Source organism: Chelonia mydas, chromosome 1 (assembly GCF_015237465.2).
Source record: "Chelonia mydas isolate rCheMyd1 chromosome 1, rCheMyd1.pri.v2, whole genome shotgun sequence".
Classification (NCBI taxonomy): domain Eukaryota; kingdom Metazoa; phylum Chordata; order Testudines; family Cheloniidae; genus Chelonia; species Chelonia mydas.
The window spans coordinates 7,525,608-7,531,607 of record NC_057849.1 but is presented as its reverse complement, the minus strand read 5'-3'; positions in this window follow the sequence as shown (position 1 = coordinate 7,531,607).

The window sequence follows — 6,000 nt, the reverse complement described above, 5'->3', positions numbered from 1 at the left end:
GCTGAACAGGAGGGGCCTGCTGAGCAATCAGGAAGCAGAGGATGCAGGAGAGGTTTTCTGAGTAACTTAGACAACATGGTTGTGGGGGCTTTGTGTACGCTGGGATGGGAACTCCACCTCCGACTCCTAGGGAGCCGTACACCGTCCCCTACATGAGCTTAGCGCTGCTGGCCGGAAGGTGATCTTGGCCTTGACCTTGTCCTCACTTGGCCCCGTTTGTGGAGTGTGAAGAGGAGTGTGAAGGCTCCTTGCACCTTCTCTTGCTTTGCTGGAATCTGGCCTTTATTACTGACACACCGAGCCACAGCCATGGACGTCCATGCTGCAGGAAGAAACGCTGTATCTGCCACTGAAGTTCAGTCGGCTCTGAGATGGAGCAACACACCCGGGGCCATTTAGGCCCCAGAAGAAGTTCTGAGTGCTGGGTTCTTCTGTCCCAAACGTGCCACCAGGGACGCTGCTGGGTGCCAACCTTTTTTTTTTTTTTTTTTGGAAATCTGGCCTTAGTTGTGGTGCCTGAACATTTGAGAGTCTGTCCCCAGTGGTTTAACCCGACCGCACAGCAGCACAATGCACCAGGTCGAGAGAGGGGGGACGAGGAAAGGTGGATCTGCCTCAAAGTGCACTTCGAACCTCCCCAAATCCTCACCAGAGCGATCTCAGGCACAAAGTATTTAAAGTTCACTTTCTGATACTGACAATAAATCAATGAAACAGAGCATTGTCTCCGTGTGCGTGTGTATAAAATACTCGTGAAAAAGTCTTGCTCTACTTTGCTATCACCCTTGTTCCTGTTGACTAATATATGTTGGATAGCATATAGATATACATCACGTTCATAATATGTATTATCTGCACCATGTATATACGAGTAGCATGCATTAACTACCAATAACATTAAGCACAAATATTGTAACAAAAGAACTAGATAAGTTCAAAAAAGAACTAGATAAGTTCATGGAGGTCCATCAGTGGCTATTAGCCAGGATGGGCAGGGATGTTGTCCCTAGCCTGTGTTTGCCAGAAGCTCAGATTGGGTGACAGGGGATGGATCACTTGATGATTCCCTGTTCTGTTCATTCCCTCTGGGGCACCTGGCACTGGCCATTGTCGGAAGGCAGGATACTGGGCTAGATGGACCTTTGGTCTGACCCACTATGGCCATTCTTATGGTCTTAACAGTGATATAGCTGAAACTGGCCTGTACCATGATCCTTTTCATCCACTTAAGCTTAGTATCCCGTAATACTTTGCATTTTCTTAACTAAGCATTTGTCACAAGTAGGTAGGAGACTTGTAAACATGTTGTCACTTGTAAAATCACATAAATAATAGCAGCCGAAATTTGTACCTGGTGGAGGGCACCATCAGTATAAGGTGAATGTGGTGTCGCTGCACGGGACAGCTCTTTGGAGACTTGTATCGTATCAAACCTTGTTCCTGGGCCATATTAATCAACCTCCCTGACATTGGGCTCTTGAGTATATTTCCTAACAAAATAATGAACCAAAGTGTGGTCAAACGATACAATTTATCGAGAATTCCAGATCGTTGGAATAACCACCCATAGATATCGCTGCAGAGATCCTATGGCCCATTTTCCCTGGAAAACCACTGACATCGCCCCGCCATGGCTCCCCACCCCCACCCATAGTGCCAGGGGGGCATGGGCGGAGTTTGGAGGACTATGGGGATAGCCCCCCAAACTGCATACGTTGCTGGGGGGGCATAATTTAAAGGTTCAGCCGCCCCCTCGGAACAGCTCGAGTCACAGCCCCCAAGCTGGGCAGGCCCCCTCCCAGCTGCAAGGCACCCGCACCACCATGTACAACTGGGAAGTGGAGAGCGATGAGGAGTCCTGTGCCAGGAGCTGGCCCCAGCCCCCATGCTGGTGGGGCGGTGTCCGGTGATGGCCCCCACCCAGGTCCGGAGGAGCCCAGCGTCTCCGGCAGGTGGCAGAGGGCAAAGCGGAGCTGCCGGGGGTGGGCGAGGAGAAGGGGCCGGCCCCGAGAGGAGGTGGTTCCCAGGTGAGTAGAGGATTCATGGCTGTTCCTGCTGCGAGCCACACCCCATCATCCATGGCTGTTGGGCCCGCTGGAGTATCAGCCCTGCTGCCCCCCAGGGACCGGGGCTGGACTGTGTCACTCTCCTTCCACCTGGACACCTGTCTGACCCCCACATGGCTGTGCCTTGATTTCCCCCCCGCTGTGCCCCGATTCCCCCGCCACCCCCGCTGTGCCCCGATTTCCCTCCCCTGCTGTCCCCTGAATTCCCCACCGCCTGCTCTGCTCCGATTCCCCCCCCGCCCGCGGTGTGCCAATTTCCACATACCCCAACCGCCCCCCCAGGGACTGATCTCCCCCCCGCACCCTGATTTCCCACCGCAGCCCCTGGCTCCGGGGACTGACCCCTGACAAGTCCCTCTGTGCCCCAATTAGGCAGGGTCCGCGTCAACTCCTCCCAGCCCGGCTCTGCAGGTGGCAGGTGAGTCCCAGGGGATGGGGACTGAGACGGGGGTGGGAGTGCAGTGCGAGTGACAGGGGGCGGGGGAAGACAGGTAGGGCAGGGGGTGGGGCCTCGGAGTAAGAGGCGTGGTAGGGGGAGGGGCCTCGGTGAAGAGGTGGGGCGGGGCGGGGGCGGGGCCTCAGGGGAAGGGGCGGGACAGGGGGTTTGGATTTCAGGGATTAGAAAGTTGCCAGCCCCAGGCGATGGGCTCCAGGCGCACAGCGGGCTGCTGAGGGGCAGGGTGTTGCCTGGTCCCGTCGCCCCCTCGCTGGCCCCGGTCCCCGCTGAGGCGAGGAGCCGTGCACGCCCTGCGGTGCCCCTCCCCTGAGGGATGCGAGGCGGCCTGGGGAGGCCAGGCTGCGGGCTCAGCCCCTGGCCTGATTTCCCATTTGATCCATCTGAGGGGCGACGGCTTGCCGGCCTGGTGGGCGAGGCGGGAGGGGGCACTATCAATCTGCACCCACTGGTAGTGGGGGGCACAATGTAAAGGTTCGGCCACCCACCAAACAAGTCGAGTCACGCCCTCCCTCCCCCCCCGCCCCCGGCCCCATGCAGGTCCCTCGCCCAGCCGCACCCAGCTGGTACTCCTGGCTCTCCCCACGGGGTGCAGCTTCCAGTTCCCCTGGCCTCCAGGCTCACTTGACGGGCTCATCTCCGGCCAGCTACCGCACAGGGAGGGGGCCCGGCGGTACCATGTGACCGAGCAAGGGGCTGGTTCTGAGTCAGCAGGAAACCCACACGCAGGAGTGGGGCAGCCCCAACCCCACCCCTAGCTCATGGAGGCTGGGTGGTTTCCAGCCGTGGCTTCCAAGCCCCCCCCCGACTGTGTACACCTGGCATTAGTCACCATGTGGCCATGGTTAAATCCCCTCCCCCTCCCCACGGGTCCCTATGGAAGACCTGAAGAAACACCAGGGCAAGTGCCCAGCCCCCACAGGCCAGCAGTGACCTCACAGCGGGCCCAGCACTGCAAACCTGGGGTAGGCGTGGAATTTGTCCCCCAAGCGTGGCCCTGCTTTTTCTGGCTGGAGCTGCCCCCCAAATATTGAAGTCAAACTATGCCTATACAGGGGGGCCCTTCTTCCTACCCAAAGAGGAAGTGGTAGCAGCTGCGCTTGTGTAGTGTTGCTGCTTATGTTCCACCCCAGAGCTGGCTGCATGTCTGCAATGGATGAGTGGGTCTCTGTAGAATGAGGTTTGGGGGATTCTACTGGATAAAAGAGGCCATGTACACGTTAGATGTCATTATCCATCTCTTTCCCAAACCAGTGTTCAGGTGTCTTCATAGTCAACTCCAAGCAGAGCCCTAACATGCAGGGTGACGTCCTGCACACTGTATGTGCACTTTTGCACCTGCCCAATTTAGGTATGTAAATTCCCTGGTATACACGTCGGTTGGGGGGATTTGCACACTATTTTGTGGATATGTGCAATATGGACGACACGTGCATGCACTCTGCTGAGGGTTTGGCCCACACTTTTTCACGTAGATGTCGATATGAACACCAGCCCAGCAGGAGAGACCTGGGTTAATCTACATTCACCATTTGCTGTGACTCTCTAAGCCCCAAAGCAAACGTGCCGCGATAATGACCCAAGTCTCTCAACTGCCACCGAGTAAAGTCACCAGGGGGTCTGTCATTAGGAGGTATAAATACTCTCACCCAGTTGATCTCAGCTGAGTGCAGAGTCCTGCAGTTTGTGTGTGACTTCAGCATGTGCTGAGAGGGAAGAAGACGCAGCCAGGGTTCAGGTGAGCTGGGGCAGTTTATATTAAAGCTAATCAAGGAACTTTCTAAATAGAAGATTTTTAAAAGAAATGGAAAGCTTTGGGCCAAATCTGCTGTCAGTCAAACTGGTGTAAAACTGGAATGATTCTGGATTTAGGCCTGTATAAGTGAGAGTAGAGTGAGGTTGGTCATTTAGAAGGGAACTATTTAATTCCATCAAAAAACAAACAACCAAAAAAACTACAGGAAGAAACAAGTGAGTATTCCAAAATATCAGGGATGTTCAGGTTACACACAGAGTCATAGTTCTCTCCCCTGGTACAATTGCACTGTGAGAGACTCTTTTTTGGGAGATTTCAGTCTGGGGGACATATGTTTTGGCAGAGAGACAAGTAATGATTAGGACAGGGCGATCCCCTAAAACGAGCTCAGTCACTTGCTAAACTGGGCTCACTTGAACAATGTGCATTACAACTAAATGTGAGGTCCTACATCGAGGAACCAAGACCACAGATCACACTTACAGGATGGGGGGCTGTGTTTTAGAAAGCACTGACTCAAAAAAGAACTTGGAGTCATGATGTGTAACCAGCTGTACATGAGGTCCCAGTGCAATGTGGTGATGGAGAGAACAAATTCCCTCCTTGAAAGCATAAGCAGGGGAATATGGAGGGGAAATACAGAGGTGTGCGGCTTGGACTGACTGTCACTGGACGCTCTTTTTAGGTCCGGTGTCCACACTTCAAAAAGGTTGTTGACAGATTGAAAAGGGTTCAGAAAAGAGCTACAAGAATGATTTCAGATCTGGAGAACGTGGCTTAACAGCCAGAGACAGAACAAGCTCAATCTATTCAGTTTATCTGAGAGAAGGTTAAGAGGTGACTTGATCACAGTCTTTAAGTCCATAGATGGGAAGAGGTTTCTGACTGTAGAAGGTTCTTTAATCTAGCAGACAAAGGCAGAATGAGATCCAATGCCTGGGAGCTGAGACTAGACAAACTGAGATGAGAAACGGTCTAGCTCCAAGGGACATTATGGGTTTGAGGCAGAACTCACGTGGTGAAATTCTGTGGCCTGTGTTATTCAGGAGGCCAGAGCAGGTGATCAGAATGGTCCCTTCTTGCCTTAAAACCTATGACTCCATAATAATTTGATCAGAATTTATTCTCAGTTAATGAAATAATTAATATTTTTTCTACAACCTTAGATAAATATGGGCTGTAGCAGCTTGTAATATTTTTTCCCTTTGTGAAAATAGTCTCTGCATCTCTGTTCATTTGGATTTTTATAGCATAAGATTTCTTCTCTCCAAAGTCGGTTTTGAATACGTGCGTGCCGCAGCTATGCACCACACTACAACCCTCCTGCTGCAATATAAATAGGCATAAAGGGATTCATCTGAGTCTCTTTGCTTCTGGAACTGACGGCCTGTCCACATTCACGGCAGCACGTGGAGAGCCGACGCTGCGTGCCCGGCTAGCATGGGGGTAAAGAGCCGTGTCGATGGCGAGTCACTGCTTAGGCACGTAGAGAACAGGTCTGGCGGAACTCTAAGCTCTACACCCTACACAGTTCTCCACACACCCAAGCCGTGCTCCCATACCCACCATTGAGTGTCCCACTGCCTCCCTGCTGCCGGAGCCTCTCCCCATTGCAGTGAAAGGCTCCAGCAGTGGGGAAAAGCTCTGGCAGTGAGGAGCCTTTCCCCGCTGCCTCCCCACTGCCAGAGCCCTTCCCTGCCATGTGTAGCTACACACCTGCTTGT